Here is a 16,823-nt window from a genome sequence, read left to right on the forward strand (position 1 = left end):
AGTTCTGCTGAGCCAAATAAGACAGGTCAGGGTGAAGAAGTGACAGCCAAAGAAAAGCTTACCACAAAACGGAAAAGTTATGACAAATCAGACTATAAGGCAAAAAGAAAGTGCAGCTTTATGGTTTCATGGACAAAAGAATTTCTGTGGCTGCAATATGACGAGCTAAATAACCAGGGGTGCACATAAGTGGTCCGCAGGTGCGCATTCGCTGTCAAAATAAAAAACATGCACAAGGGTTAGGGTTAAATTTAAAAACTGTACTTTTGAGTTAAAATGTATATTTATAAATTTAATAAATGACAAATTAAAAAGACATGAACATTTTTTTTGTATCGAAAAAATATCGAACCGTGACACCAAAGTATCGAACCGAACCGAACCGTGAATTTTGTGTATCGTTGCACCCCTACACTTTATGCGTGCAGCAACTGCAGTTTTGTGGGATGGACAGCTTTGAATGTGCAGCGTAGCAAAACCCCTGCATTTAAGAATTATGTAGGAAATATTTCTACTGAGAAAACTGACAGTTTAACCCTCCTGTTATGTTGCAGGTCAGATTGACCCAGAACAGAAGAGATGTCACATGTCATCTGCATCACTACAGAAAACGAAAAAAATCTAAATTGTAAAAGAAAATTGTAAAATAATCAATGCCAGTGTTTCTGACACTTTTGGATGAGTAAATTTGCCCCAGGTCAAATTAACCCAGGAGCATAATTGGTGTTCCTGGAAACCAACATAACAGGAGGGGTAAGCTGTTGCCTTGAGGTCCAAATTCCACCCTCCATCCTTCTCCTGCTTTATATATATTATATATATTAAACATCTATTCTTCTAAGCAATAATCATAAACTATGGTATCATGGGGGAGTAATTATTAGCAGCAGATGCATTTTGCTTTTGGAACGACAGATGAAATATCACACTGCCAACTTCTCAAACTTTATAGATGTTCTTTATTTTCAATTTCAGGCATTTTTGGAGAAAGGCCTTGCCTTTTACTTCCTGAGATTTCCTTTGGGAGATGCCTTGGGAGCGCGAAATACTATCACTACTTCATTCCATGCTACACTTTGAAACACTCCTGAATTCAGCAGAATTGTTGTAGTATTTCTGATGAGGCTTCAGAGAACATTAAATGGATCAACTGAAGGGTTAGGTGTATCTCTCAGGTCCTGTGTCAAGTCTTTCCTAGATTTTTTTCTATTTCTATTTATGTCTGATGCTCCTCAACTGCTACTCTTAGGTCAGCGCTGTTGCCCTACAGCGGGGAAGTGTCATGGTCCCAGCTGGCCCTGGAGAGTTTGCTCCTTTTTTCTTCTGTCTCAGTCTCAGTGTTAGTGGTGGGTTGGATTTTCTGTTGGATTTTAAGGCAGCATTTAAGGACTGGCTGGTACATACATTCTTCATCAAATCATTGTCACCAATGGGGGTAATCAGGCCCTGTGCTGAACTCATTTGTCCTGTTTAGAATATGCTATCAGTAATCTGATTCTCTTGTTTGCCCTTTAGTTAACTGAAGCTGGTTTATTCAGTAAGATCTCTCCTGGAAGATCTCATCAAGAAGGACTGCTTTCTTCACACTGGCTGGAATCCTTGGTTTAGAAAATGAATCTTTCATTATCATTGTACATGTATAACGCAATTGTGGAGTTACGTTTCTAAAATTCTGTTCCACCCATTTAACTTGATTTAACTTTTGCCATTTAACTTACCAGGATCCCTTCTTGTACCCCTCTCCTGCAAAAAGAATCCCCTGTCATGTTCCTGTTGAGCTGCCCTTACCTGAGTTAATTATTTCTGTTTCAGTATTATCTATGAATAAAATCTGTAAACTGCTGCCAGTGTCTGAGTCCAGTATTTGAGTCCACGTTCCTGTTAACCGACAGGAGGTTCTGGGTTTGAACCCGGCTTGGTGGAAGTGATCTGTAGTTTACTCTGGAAACACTGGTTGCCATCAAAACATGCCATGTTAATTCACTGCACAGGCTTCCCACTGCTGTGGTTCTAGGTGTTAGTTAAATGCAGAAAATTAAATTCCTTGCTGGGTTCAATCTGTCTTAAGTTCAGAAAAATGTTGAGCCAGAGAACGAGATCAGAATCAAAGAAAATCAGAACCACGTGTACAATGTGGAAAATAGTCAAGAAATGTGTAATTCTGATTACTACCAGTTTATTTTTCTTTCAAATAAACTCAAAATGCAACTTAATGGAAGAGATGAGGTCTGAAACCAAAGTTTTATTGTGAAAGTATATTTTGGTTGATAATTTAATTTGAAAAGATAGAAAATATAGATTGTGTATTTCCTATATTCATTACATGTAAACTAAAACATGTGTAGCCTTTTTTTAAATTATGGCTCACAGCTCATGAAAATCAGAATTCAGTAATAATAATAATAATAATAATAACTTTATTTATAAAGCGCTTTCAAACAAAGTGCTGTACAGCTATTTGAAACTACAAAGATGAATGAATAAAAGCGATAAAAAGCAGTACAAGTAAAAGCACAATAGAAGTTAAAAACAATAAAAATTTAAATTTAAACTAAAAGCCATAGAATTAAGACATGTAAGATAGGGTGAACAAATGTGTCTTCAACTTAGTTTTAAAAACCTCCACAGAGCATGCCTGCCTAATATCTTGAGGGAGGTTGTTCCACAAGAATGGGGCACGAAAAGAAAAAGCACGCTCCCCAACTGTCTTTTTTCTGGTTCTAGGAACCTTTAGAAGGCCAGAATCCTGAGATTGTAGAGCACAGGATGGAACATAAAGGTGGAAAAGGTCGGAGAACTATGAAGGTGCCAATCCATTTAAAGCCCAGTAATACCCGGGGGACTAGTTTAGGTCACTGAATCAAGCAGGTGGCCCATATGCAACCAGGATAACACATAGGCCTGGGTTTGAATTTACTCTGAGGCAATTTCCTGCACCTGGTCCCCATGTTTTTCTTTCCAGCTAACCTGTATTCTCTCCACTGTACAATCAAATAAATGCAAAAAACAAAATACATATAAAAAAGAAAGAAAGAATTTCAGTAATCCAGCCTCTCTTGGTCTAATTCTGTACCGGCAACCACAGTCACGAGGAAGATGGCTGACTTGACAGTGTGGTCCAAAACCTCTTTTTAAATTAAAAAAGAAGGAAAAAAAAGAAATTAAAGGTCCTAGAGTCTGAAGGAAAAGCAGAGACAAGCAGAAGTCCAGTGTGTTCACACTCTCTGTGATGATTTGGGAAGCCACGTTTGATCAAATCTAAAGTCAACGCAGCTACCAGGGGATTTCTCAGCACTTCATGCTCCCATCAGCAGACAAGCTTGTTCGCAATGTTGATTTCTTTTTCCAGAAGGACTTGGAAGCTGTGAGGTATAGGAAAATGAGGAACACCTGACCCCAAAACACAGACAGGTCCCAATCTTATGTGACCTTTCAAGACTGCACCCTTGCCATGTTGGATCGAGAAACCCATAAATGGACTGGACATCAGTGTGTTTTTTTACTCTATTAGAGCCGTGGAGAACTCAGGCCAATATTTCACTTGAATATGTTGGGACATGTTTAATTTAATCTCTAATTTGTGTTATTCGTCATGTTTGATCTTGATCTAGGTTCATCCTAAAAAGCAGGAGTCAGAAACTTCATGCAGAAGCGGCAAAAGGTCAGAAAATTGCCGCTACACACATCAAACAAAGCCTATCCCAGCTGGAGAGAGGCAGGGTACACCTTGGGTAGGTCGCCAGGGCCAACACATAGAGACAGACAACCATTCGCACTCACATTCACACCTATCGGCAATTTAGAATCACCAATTAACCGAACCCCACCAACCCCACTAACTGCATGTCTTTGGACTGTGGGAGGAAACCGGAGTACCCAGAGAGAACCCACCAGTATGCTTGACATTTGGTACAGTGTTCTGAGTTTTGAAAGCCTCACCTCTACTCCTCCAAACATGCTTCTGGATTGATTGCGGCCAAATAACTCCATTTGTGTCACATCTGATCATAAAACCTTTCTTCAGAAGGCATTAGGCTGGTTCATGTTGGCAGCTGCATATTTCAGTCAAGGATAAAGATGTTGATTTTGGAGTAGGAGCTTCTTTTTGATTGGCACCTTCACCTTCATGGTAATGTAAAACTCGCTTCACTGCGGACAGTTTAATAATAATAATGCATACTTTATTAATACCGTAGGAAATGGCTTAGTCCTCTGCATTTAACGCATTCATTCAGTGAAGCAGTGGGCAGCTACCAATCCAGTGCCCGGTGAGCAGTGTGTTGCTCAAGGGTAGCTGTTCGATGGATTTGAACTCCCGACTTTCCAACCTTCTGATGATGGGGCAATACTGTGCTACCTCTGCCGCAAGTTTGTGTTAACTTTCACCGAGTGTGAGTTACAGGAAAATCCAAAACAAGTTTAAACTTGTGCACCTAATTCTTGTTTTTAAAAGTCATTAAAGATGTATGCTGCACAACCACTGACCCCTGGAAAAAGAACAATTCCCACATTTACCATGAAATGTATTTCCTTGATGAGTATACATAAACATCCACTCATCAACCCAATCCAAATATCCTAACTTTATGCATCTGCTGTTTTTATGAGATATAAAATTCTTCAAATGAAAATACATATTACTCACAGTTTGAGAACAAAGAATTCGCGGCAGAAAAAAAGAAGCCCCCTCACAAAAACAAATGTGAAAAGAATTAGCTGAACAGCTGGAGACATGACAAAGAATTAGCGAATGCCAGAAAAGCATAGCAGTCATTTATGAGTCAAATCATGATAATCATCTGAGTAATAAATGTGTCAACTAAGCTATAATAAAAAGAAAACTCTCTAAAGGTCTGGGACTCGCAGACAGCATGTTTATATCTTTATAAGCTAAATTCTAATGCACACGTCTACACCACTCTCGAGCTGTGCTCGCCTGCTGTGTGATGAACCAGGGTCCATCGCTTTGCCTGAGGCAAGCTCATGCCTGGCTTAAAGCCAGAGCAGTTTTTCTCTGAAGCTTATGCTATGGGATTTGATGGTGTGAAAAAAGTTCATCCTGGGATAAAGAACCTTGTAGGCGTTTTGTTAAACTTTCTTTAACCTGTAGCTTATGGCCTTTAAAGCCCTGATCCATGACAAGAGGTATATTTTATTTACTTGCTGAGGCCATGGCCACATAAATGAATACTTTTGAAAACGCACGTTCGATCGCTCTGTCTTGTTTTTTCAGAGATGTGCGTTTCCCACCCAGAAAAGACCCACCTTGAAAGGGGATAACTTTAAAAACATCTCCACAGTAGTTATAGAAAATGTAGCTTTTGAAAAATCTGACCTTTCTAACCTTTTGCTGCATGTAAACAGGGCTTCTCACTTTCCTTTACTTGAGTCTGTTTTCTCTAACCTCAGCTTCCTTCCCCCGTGACGCAAGGAAGGAATGAAAGCGAGTTGCATTTTCCATATGGGACATCCCTCCTTAATCTTTTTTATACCTTGAAGTGACATCTGCCTGGTCATGACGCACAGCTGCACAGCCTGACATTCGGCTTTCATGAATTGCTCTGGACAGTCAGAAAAGTGGCAAATATTTCACCTAAAGTCTATAATTAGTTTGTAAAAGTTTACAGGCACAGTCAATCTATTCGGCTCTAGAATAGGTAGCCTTAATATTTGATGTAATAGCCTACTCTGCTGCTTGGTGGGGAAATAAATAAGTCACCATGGCTGAGCTGAGATGCTTGGAAAGGAACAAGATGCCTAGCTGACTAATAAAAAGGTGGCATGACATTTTTTATGATTCACTTATTATATAAATCACACCCTCCAAATAACTCCAAGGTGTAAAAATATGGTCACATCCTTTGTGTAGACATGGGTTTCGTTTTTCTTTCACCATCCACAATCAAACTTAGAGTGACCACATGCTTTCTACTTCCTACACGGGAACCGGTGAGGACAAAAGAAAGGACACGTTAAACAAAATCAAACACAAAATGTCAAATAGATTTTTTGTTTGTTGGTTTGTTTTTAATGTCACCGACTGAGAACCTGTGAGAAGCTTTGCTCTCACCGTGTGAAAATCCCTAATGTGGTATCAGAAATAATGTAGTCCTATATAAAAAAGGAAGGTTTCAGGACTCCCATAGGCCCCTTGCACAACCTTTAAAAGCAATAATTTCAAATAACTTGACGTAATTGCTTTCTGGCTGGTTTTATCAGTCTCTCACGTCATTGTGGAGGAATTTGGCTACTCCTCTTAACCATATTGCCTTTAAGGATTGCGAGCATTTCTTTATGCACAGCTATTTTAAGGTCCCACCACAGTATTTCATTCAGGCTGGATCATTGTAACACCTTGATTCTTTTCTTTTTCAGCCATTCTGGTGTAGATTCACGGCTGTGCTCATTGTCTTAACCTTACTTTAGTGCACAAGGTTTCCACAAGGTGGTGGGTCACCCCTCCACCACCGTGCTTCACAGTTTGTACTGATAAGCTGTGTTTGATTTTCACCTAATGTGGTGTTGTGCACTATGGCCAAACATCTCATGTGTCTGAAAGACATTTTTCCAGATGTTTTGTCATTGGTTCAGATTCATCTCTTCAAACCTAAACCATCCTGCCATGTTATTTTTAGAGAGAAGCTTTCTCTGTGGCAATCCTTCAAAGTAAACCATAGTATAACCATAGTCAGTGTTTTTCTATTTGTACTGTCATGAGCTTTAACATTTAACACACTAAATAAGAGTCTAAACATCTAACTCTTGGTTTGTTTTTCCAGTTTCTCAGCGCATTGCATGCTCCGACCTTGTTGTACATTTGCTGGGATGACCCCTCTTGGATAGTGGCATTGTGTTAATGTAGACCTGAATGCTTCAGACCAGCGAAGTTATTTTTTTTATAGAGATGCTCACACTTGCTGAGGATCAGTTAATCAAGTGCATTTGATTAGCACGACTTGGCTCCTATGGAAGCAATAAGCATGTACTTCATATTTCACAGGAGTGCACAGTCCTATGAAAACCTTTATGTTTGGTTTTTTGACCCCCAGCTGGTCGCAGCAGATGGCTGCCCCTCCCTGGTTCTGCCTGAAGTTTCTTCCTGTTAAAAGGGAGTTTTTCCTTCCCACTGTCACTGAAGCAGTTGCTCATAGAGGGTCATCTGGGGTTTTTGCTGTTTTCTGTATAATTGTAGGGTATTTACCTTACAATAAAGGGCCTTGAGGCAACTCATTGTGATTTAGCACTATATAAATACAGCTGAATTGAACTGAATTGAATATATAAGGAGTCCTGCTGTAAAGAAACTAAAGACTACTTTGAAGGAAATAAATACTTTGTAGGATGATCCACTAGAATCCCTAACCATTAAGCGTTGTCACAAAATTCAAAATATATTCTCTGGTTTTTAGAGATACCTTCTCAACATGAAAAAAACATGAGAAACTTATCTCTAGTTAATATATAAGAATGCAATAATGACTCAAATGACACCTTATAAGGAGACGGGTAAGGTGTTGTATCCCCTTACCCTCCAATTCAATTTATAAATCGGGCATTCAAGCACCCTTTGTATTGGATTTCTGTATCCCTGTACTTAACACAGACCCACTGCAGATCAGTGATTCTTTGTAGGATGGAAAACATCAGTGGAAGAGCTTTCTCATCAGAGACCCCGTGAACCTTTTTTTTGAAAATGTCAGTTGAAGTCTGCAAGAGCAAACGTTGGCTTTGATTTAAAATGCATTCAAACAGCTGACACATTCAAAGTGATGCTGGCCAACAATCAATATCTGGGTTAGAGGTTTGCAGACAGTCAATGAGGATTTAAATAACTGGAGAAAAGCTCCAGGGATGGACCTACTGTTATGCAGGAGAGAGGGCACGAGGAAACATTATTACCTAATTGCCAGGACTCCTGTGGGATTAGTTTACAGCGCAGTAGCACAGGAATTACTGTTAACTCAGAAAACCAGCCAAACAGAAGATCCACAAAGTCTTTAAGCAATAAAGTGTCCTTGTGTGCAGAAGTTTATGTTCCCTGTGTTAATTCATTTTGCCATAACATTTGACAATCCACTCATTAGATTAGATTAGATTAGATTAGATTAGATTAGATTAGATTAGATTAGATTAGATTAGATTAGATTAGATGAAACTTTATTAATCCCTCGGGTGGGTTCCTCCGGGAAATTCAGTTTCCAGTAGCAAAGCACCGAAAGAAGTTGCATGTTACAGATACATTAAGGGGAATGAGAGTAGGGATATAAGCATAAATGCACCATATATACACATATACACATATATAGATACAGAATATACAAAATGGATAAATAGGATTGCTCATTTGAGTGAGTTTAATGCACAGTGATTATTGCACAGTCAAATATAAGAAAGAGACAAAAAACAAAAAACAAATATTGCAGATATTGCACCGTGTAGAAAAGCCCCTACAGCCCCTATGATACAGGTGACAGCTCAAAGTTACCGTGGGCTGAGTGTGTTTTGTCAGCTGTGTTAAACTTGTTAACGTCAACCTTTTCCATGAACGGTTAGTTTCTGCTTCATAACATCCTCTTCCTCCGACTGGCTTCATAACCGGAAATGAATCATTCTATTATAACTGTTATAGGTACTATAATGGAAAATGTACTCCTAAAAAAAAGCAAAAGGTGTACTTTTTATACTTGTTTGTATCAAAAAAACGAAACATTTAAACACATTAATACAAATCCAGACATCTATAGCTCATGGACATCAGCCTGGGATGTGACAGCAACTATAATACAGACAGGAATATGGCATTCCCACCTTGTGGAGTTCATCTAATCAGGTCCTGTGTGCTGTTCTTATTATTGTTTCCTTTGAGGCCTCTCTGTACTGAGCATTGCTGATGCAAGTGTCAGTCAAACATAAGGGAGTCACTCCAACATGTCCAGCACACTAAGTTCTGTGGGGCTGGGAAGTCTTTGCTGAACATAGTAAACCTGCTACTCTCTGTTTATATCCAATGGTTCGTTGGTTGCTTTTTCACTCATCTTCACTTCACTGCTGTTGATTTTCTTTACTCATTTCAGGTATTACCAGCAAAATAGTTGCATGTTTAATCATCTGGGAATTTACCCAGATGTATTTATTTAGACAGAGATCTTGATATACCCCCCCCTCCCACACACACACACACAAATGTTCAGCACAGAGTTACGCTGATGGGGGAGGTGCTGAAATCAGGGTGAGTGTCCATTTAGTGAAGGTAAACGAACTCCAGAGGCCCAGTGAGTCCGGACTGACGAAGGAAGGGAGGCAGGGAGGCAAGCAGGCGAAGCGAGAGGACGGGCCCTTGCCAGTGACTGCACAGTTTGGGGGACACTCCTCTCTTGTGGACTGGGCAGTATACCCAAACCTTGTCGCCTGGCATGAAAACCCCCCCTCGGCACTTGGTGTCGTAGGCTCTTCTCTGTCGTACTCCGGCGCTGGCCAGGGCCTGGCGGGTGTAGTCATGAACCACCTGCAGCCGCTCCCTCAGCCTCCTGTAGTAGTCCATCTCTGGCCCACCATCAGCGTCCGGAGCTCCCGTTCAAACATCAGAGCGGTAGGTGTGCACTGGCTGGACTCCTGAACCGCAGTCCGATACGACCAAAGGACCAGGGGCAGATGTCAGTCCCAATCCCGCTGGTGGCGGCTGGTGAGAATGGCGAGCTGGGTGGCCAGTGTGCGGTTGAAGCGCTCAACCAAGCCATCGCTTTGAGGGTGGAGCGGTGTGGTTCTTGTCTTCTCCACCCCCAGCCGCTGGCAGATCTCCCCGAAGACCTTTGATTCGAAGTTACGCCCCTGGTCACTGTGGAACTCAGCCGGGACCCCAAAACGGGTGAACATCTCCTCCACCAGCTTCTCGGCCGTCGTCGTTGCGCTCTGGTCCGGCACCGCATAGGCCTCTGGCCACTTCGTGAAATAGTCCATAGCCACCAACACATACTGGTTCCCTGACTCTGTGATGGGAAAAGGCCCTAGGACGTCCACTCCCACTCTTTCCATTGGGGCCCCCACCAGGTACTGCTGAAGGGGGGCAGTGGAGCGTTGAGTTGGGCCCTTCTGTGCCGTGCAGGTGTCACAGCAGTGCACATGAAGTTCCACATCCCGTCGACAGCCAGGCCAGTAGAACCATCCCCTGAGGCGGCGGAGAGTTTTGGCGTTCCCATAGTGTCCTGCCCCCACCGAGTCGTGGACCAGCTCAAGCACCTGTGACCGCAGCGACCAAGGCACCAACAGCTGCAGGAGATCTCTGCCCTGACCGGGAGCCCGCCATCTCCGGTACAGGAGGCCGTCATGGGTCTCAAGATTGTTGTGCTGGGAGTAGTAGGCCTTCACCTCGGGCTCCTGTCCCGACACCCCCGTCCAGGCGGGGCGTTGCGCCGCCTCAGCCAGGCCCCCACCTGAACCAACGTCGCGTCGGCCTCCTGCTCCCGCTTCAGCTGCTGCGTTGTCAATGGGAGCCACCCCCCTCCGCCAGCTGTGGCCTGAGCAGTAGCCACCCCCAGCACCTCCTGAGCCCGCTCCCCCTGTCGCAGGCAGTAGCGGCACTCGACGGCTACGCAGGGCCGTCTGGAGAGCGCATCAGCGTTGCCATGCTGTTGACCTGCCCGATGCTGGATCTCGAAGTCGTAGCCCTGAAGGACCTCCAGCCAGCGGGCCACCTGCCCTTCTCGGTGTTTGAAGTTCAGGAGCCAAGTCAGAGACGCATGGTCAGTGCGCAGGAGGAACCGGCAGTCGTGCAGATATGGCTGGAAGTGCCGCACCACTAGCACTACGGCCAGCAGCTCCCGCCTAGTCACGCAGTAGTTCCTCTCGGCTTGCCCCAAGGCACGACTGAAGTACGCACCACCCATTCTCCAGCCTCGTCCTGCTGGGAAAGGACCGCCCCGACTCCTACATTGCTAGCATCAGTGTCCACAATGAAAGGTTGCCGGGCGTGGGGGTAGGCCAGGCCTGGGACTCTGGTGAGGGCCTCCTTCAGCTGTGCAAAAGCCCCAGCACAGGCATCCCCCCAGCCAAACAGCTGTCCCTTGTCAGTCAGGCGGTGGAGGGGGCTGGCCATCGTCGTGAACCCCTTGATGAACCGATGGTAGTAGGAGGCTAGGCCCAGGAAGCTCCGCAGTTCTTGGACATTCGAGGGAGTCCGCCAGTCCCGGACTGCAGCCACTTTTGCGGGGTCAGTGGTGACACCTCGAGCGCTGATCACATGGCCCAAGAACGGGGTCTCTCTCACCAACAGCTGGCATTTCGCGGGGTTGAGCCGCAGCCCAACTCGTTGGATGGCACTCAAGACCTCGCTCAGGTGAGACAGTACACTGTCGAAGTCGCCACCGTGCACCAACAGGTCATCCAGGTACACAACGCAGCGGCTACGAGGGATATCCACGAGCACCCTCTCCATCAGCCTCTCAAACGTCGCTGGCGCATTGCAGAGCCCAAATGGCATGACCCTGAACTACCACAGGCCCTGTCCAATGGTGAATGCAGTCTTAGGCCTTGCTTCGGGGGCTAGCTCCACCTGCCAGTAACCACTGCGTAGGTCGAGGGAGCTGAACCAGCAGGAGCCGGTAACGTAATCTAGGGCCTCGTCGATCCGCGGAAGCGGGTACGAGTCCTTCTTGGTGACTGCATTGAGACGGCGATAGTCCACACAGAACCTCGGGCTGCCATCCAGCTGAGCGGCAGCTGCCCGACGCCTGTCTTGTCTGGTCCCCTCCGCTCCCTGCTTTTGGCCGCGCTGGAGGGCAAAAGTCTCTGCGCCAAGAGTGATAGCCAGCTTCGCGATGTCGACGCAGGCCCCCCAGCGGCTCAGCAGATCCAGGCCAATGATGCACCGGTCTTGAATGTCGGCGAGCCAGAAGTCGTGCACCAGCTCCAGATCCTTCACTTGGATTCCCAACGGTTTCTTCCCCCGCATAACAGTTTTCTCCCCCGTCACTGTCATCAGCTGGGTGTCTATGGGCAACCAACCCTTCACCAGTGGCCCGGATGTTCCAGGGAGCATGCCAGGTCGTATCAGGGAAATGGTAGACCCCGTGTCCACCAGGGCCTGGCATGGCTGGTCCTCAACACAGCAGCTCAGGTAGAGTCCCTTGAGGTTCCCAACTCGGCCCACCACCGTGGGCATCGAGGAAAAACGGGAGCTGGAAGCATGTAAATATAATAATAACCACTTCAGCCAAGAAGAGTGCCTGACGAGCCCAGTTGTAAGTAAGCTATTAAAACTCGACTGTACACCGTGTTCGTGTTTTCCTCCGAAAACAATAAGTTCCGTTGGAGCAGTCTTTCAACGCCTCTCTCTGTCTCTCGCAAGAAAAGTTGACCCACACAACAAAGTAAAGCTATTTTTCGGCTACAAGCCGACAGGGACCCTGCCGTATTAGCCAGAGGTCCCTTTACTACAGTTCGGAGTCGCGGACCTTCAGTAATAGTAATAAATCACACAGCAATAGTACATTCACGTAGTTGTAAAAAGCATGATAATATATTAAGTAATCCAAAGTATTCAGAATACGTTACTGTCATTGAGTAACGTAACGGAATACGTTACAGAATACATTTTGGGGCATGTATTCTGTATTCTGTAATGGAATACATTTTAAAAGTAACCTTCCCAACACTGGATATATATCGTTATGTCGAACAGCCCTAATACAAGACTTGACTAGACACTAGATTAGACATTAGTTAGCCACCGGGACTAACGAAGGTTAGCAGACAATCTGGCGAAGAGCACTGGTCTTATATACAGCCATCGGCGCAACTTTGTGCTGAACATTGGGGGGGGTCAAGATCTCTGTCTAAATAAATAAATCCGGGTAAATTCCCAGATTATTAAACAGGCAACTATTTTGCTGTTAATACCTGAAATGAGTAAAGAAAATCAACAGCCTAATTATGCAAGATAATTCCTAATTTTATTGGGGGGGTTATATTGGTTGGGTCTGATTATTGGGGATGGTCATAACCCCCCTAACCTCCCTGGAAATTACATCCCTGTAATCTCCCAACCACGGAGATTAGTAGCAGGTGTAGGCAATGAAAAGGCTGAAGAGGCTCCACTCAAGGGCAGAGACCAGAGCCTGGAGGAAACACACAGCCACTCAACCGGACCATGACATGGTGTGCAGCATGTCCTTAAAATAACAGAGGAAACTCTGCAGGTGGAAGACAGAATAAGAAGTAAATTGTGGAGTAGCCTCCTCAGAATCTGGACCTCATCATTACTGAAGTGGCTAGAATTTGTCTAAACAGAAAGCCTTGATCCAAAAATGAAGCCTAAACTTTCACACCAGCCTCCCATTTTCCTTGCAAAAATACAAAGAAATGATGGGTAGTTTAAGATGCAGTACCGTATCTTACAAACAGGGTCAGGTTTTCTGTCAAAATAATAAACCTATATCCTTATAGTACTCACGATGACTGTAATTATATTTAGGAATCCACTAAAGCAATAACTATTCTCATTGCAATAAAATGATCCTACATTGCAAAGGACAGGTGCTTAGAAACCAACTCAATGGTAAAAATCAGATCCATGTAACTAATGCCCACTAGCCATTAGAAACCCAACGGCAATAAGCAGGGGCCACAGGAGGAGACAGATGCTGCTGATGCTATATCATGAGTGGGAGACTGACTAGAGTACATTCCTAAAAATAGCTGAAATACTACACATATACTGAATTAGTGTGTGGACACTTTAAATAATGTGCATGACATCACTCATATATGCTGGTTATGAACACTCATTCACTGTGAAGCTGTACAGTTTAATGAAGGAACAAGTCATGTTTCTTCTCCACCATCATCTGTAACACTTCTAAAACCTAAAACGGATTAATGAGATGATAATACTTAAATGGTAGGTGTTTAGACAGAGTTATTATTTGGTGGTGATTCACATCCTGCACAGACCTGCCTTGGGGTTGCAGTGTTATTAAATAGTGGAAGCAATCAACATCAGCGGGGAGCTGAATTACACTCCTAAGTGCTGTAGGAATGCATCATCTCTGTTTGTTATAACCTTTATTTCTCCACTGAAGAGGAGGCTTAGCAAGCATGTCCTTTTTGTTTTAGCATTCACATCCAGTAATGACTCAAATTCACAAGCAGGCGCTGTCCAGAACAAACACCACCTGCAGAGCAGGGCCACATGGAGGTTAAGCAGGTTAAAACTGCGGAGAGAGGAGAGAATAGCTCCCACTTCAGAATGCCACTTCCTGTCTCGCCTTCAGGCTACAAACATCATACCCCTAAATATAACCAAAGAGTTATACTTCCTTATCACTGATGATTATCCGAGCCTTAGGCGGTTCAGGAGAGTTGTGATCTGGAAGGTTTTATCTTTTTCTCTTCCTGCCGACAGTGATGACCGGGATTTGTGATGTAACTAAAGGGCTGCCAGGAAACACATTCATCTAAGTAACTAGTAGCCTTTCAGCCTTTGGTGTGTATTGGTGATATTCATAGAAACTAAGCATCATTACCTAAAAACAGAGGTAATATTTTGTGTGAAAATGCTGTATATAAAGTAGAGATATTGATTTTACATTTAGGCGTATTAATGCAATATTAGAGTATTTAAAGGTTTATCTGAGGGGGCTAAGATATTTTAAAGATTGATTCTTGTATAAGTGGTTAAATAATCAGCATTTTTAATTTTATGCTTAATTCACAATTCACCCAAAGCTTTAATATGATTACTGTAATAATTTCTTTGTTTTTCTATTTGTTACTGATCAAATTTTCTATTTTCCAAGTGTGGCAGTGCATGGCTCGCTAAAACACTTTGTGAAAACGGGATAAGCTGTGGTCAAAGCACGTCCAGGCGGACCCAAAGGGAAGATCAATACACTGTGGTCCTAGAGACTGAAGCTACAAAATTTTCTAAATAAAGAAAGCAAGACTGCAATCAGCAGAGGTTCTTTCACAAGAAGGCTGCAGTTTCAGTGTCGGTGTGTCCTCGTATTTCACAGTAAAGGATGGAAAATTTAGCTATTTGCTGATCAATCCATTAGGAGATTAGTGGGAGTATCAGAAAATAGTATGTAAAGGAGATGAGCAGGAGAAATAATGACACCACAGTGTATCAAACCCACAGTGAAGCACCGAGGTGGGAAGATTCATGTCTGGGGGTGTTTTGCTTCTCCAGAGTTGGAAAACTCCACCGGATCAACTGCATCATTAGAAGCTTCAAAGCTTTACTGGCAATATGAGAAAAACAAAGCAGACCAAGAAGCGCTGACTCTGAATGACTTTTCTACACAGTCACTTCAGCCCTATTTAACATGTGACAACAGAGAAAGCCAGGAATTCCTGACATGACACGAAGCTCTTTGGATGATTTTCAGAAAGTGAGGGGCAGGGAGAGAATGAACTATTCTCCGTGAAAAAAAAAGATTAAATTCAAAACAGATGCTAAAATATCTTCACAAGCAGTCTCACAATTTTGGGTTTAGTTGGTATATACGTTTACCAACCACGTTATTAGCAGTTTGTTCATGCATATATCTAATCTACCAGTCACATGGCAGCAAATCTTTGCATTTATGCATGCAGAGATGATCAAGACGAGCTACTGAAGTTCAAACTAAGCAAACTAAGAATCTGCATAAAAGGGGATTTAAGTGACTTTGAATGTGGCATGGTTTTTGGTGATGGGCAGGCTGCTAGGGTTTACAGAGAATGGCCAAAAAAGAGAAAATATCCAGCGAGCTGTGGTTCTTTGGGTGAAAATGATGCCAGAGGTAAGAGGAGAATGGCCATACCTCTCCTCTCCTGTTAGCTAACAGCGGGAATTAAGGCTACAACTCACACGTGCTCACTAAAACTGAACAATAGAAAATAGGAAAAATGTTTTCTGGTGTCATGAGTCTCAGCTTCTGCTGCAACATTTGAAAGTTTTGGTCACAAATCGGTGTAAACAACATGAACACATGGATCCATCCTGCCCGGAATCAGTTCAGACTGGTGGTGTCTGACATGAATGCATGACACGTAACACAACACATCTTTGTATGTGCATCGCTCATTAGATATTTGTGTCAATGAGAAGGTGAACAGGTATATCTGATGAACCTCCAATGAAAAGGTGGCAAAACTTACTTACGAGGTAGTCAACATAAGACAATAACGTATCATTTTAAGGTCATTTGGGCTGATTTTTCTGTTTTAACTGTATCATAAAGTAATAGTTCACATGTTTGCAGGTAGTCAGAAAAGACTGTTGCTTATTGATGAGTAGTTGAAGGGGGCAGACTGTGGATGCTTATATTAAGAATAGCCAAAGACATAATTAGGTCACGATATGTGCATTTTTTTAGCTGGAGATAGGCCGGTTTATGAAAGGAAAGTGTTCTATATCTCTTACAATGGGTGCTTGTTCTCCACTTGTGCTGTTCTGTGTGACTTGTCCTTGTGCACCTAACCCTGCAGCAAACGAGCGGCAGAATGTGTTTGGCACTGGCACTAAAGCTTCAGCTGCACAATATTTCCGTTTTAAAAGCACCACGTGTGTTTATTTCTTTATTTGTGTGTATCATCCGCACTTGAGGTCCACTCATGACGTCCAAACAGTGAGTCAGGTCCTTATAATGAAGTTTTCACGCAGGGATACATGCACACCTTGTCAAAACGAGAACCACAGAGAAACGATCCAATCAGTCAAATCGATTGGCACCCTTCACTGTTGCTCAGAGGATAATGATGTCAGTGATTAGAGCTGACCTTTGAGGGATTTAAAGCGTGGACATGGGTCCGCTAATGAACAGCAGTTGTGTTTCTTTTTAATC

Source organism: Astatotilapia calliptera, chromosome 15, assembly GCF_900246225.1.
Source record: "Astatotilapia calliptera chromosome 15, fAstCal1.2, whole genome shotgun sequence".
NCBI classification, from domain to species: Eukaryota; Metazoa; Chordata; class Actinopteri; order Cichliformes; family Cichlidae; genus Astatotilapia; species Astatotilapia calliptera.